The sequence below is a fragment of the Priapulus caudatus genome, unplaced genomic scaffold (assembly GCF_000485595.1).
Source record: "Priapulus caudatus unplaced genomic scaffold, Priapulus_caudatus-5.0.1 Scaffold1746, whole genome shotgun sequence".
Lineage (NCBI taxonomy): Eukaryota > Metazoa > Priapulida > Priapulimorpha > Priapulimorphida > Priapulidae > Priapulus > Priapulus caudatus.
In genome coordinates, this window is record NW_014578807.1 from 54,901 (window position 1) to 55,580 (window position 680).

Here is a 680-nt window from a genome sequence, read left to right on the forward strand (position 1 = left end):
TCTCATCCCCGCTCCCATCCTCCCCTCCCTCTCTTTCTTACCCTCTCGCCATCACACTCTCATCCTCGCTCCCCTCCTCACCCTCCTCTCTTTCTTACCCTCTCGCCATCACACTCTCATCCTCGCTCCCCTCCTCCCCCTCCTCTCTTTCTTACCCTCTCGCCATCACACTCTCATCCTCGCTCCCCTCCTCACCCTCCTCTCTTTCTTACCCTCTCGCCATCACACTCTCATCCTCGCTCCCCTCCTCCCCCTCCTCTCTGTATTTAGGTTGAGGTGAGCTCAACCCTATGAGATCATTGATTAAGAGTGACGTCTTGTATGTATGTATGTATGACTACATCACTAACAGTAACAAGGCTGCTGTTGAGATGAGAAACAGTGTCAGTCAGCGTGCCTGGAGCTCACTACTCATACTGGCTCTCTTCACACACATACACGCACGCACGCACGCACGCACACACGCACGTACGCACGCACGCACGCACGCACGCACACACGCACACACGCATGCACACACACACACGCACGCACGCACGCACGAACGTACGCACGCACACACATACACACGCACACGCTCGCGCGCGCACACGCACGCACACGCACCCAGGGGCACACACACACACACACACACACACACACACACACACACACACACACACACACACACACACACACAC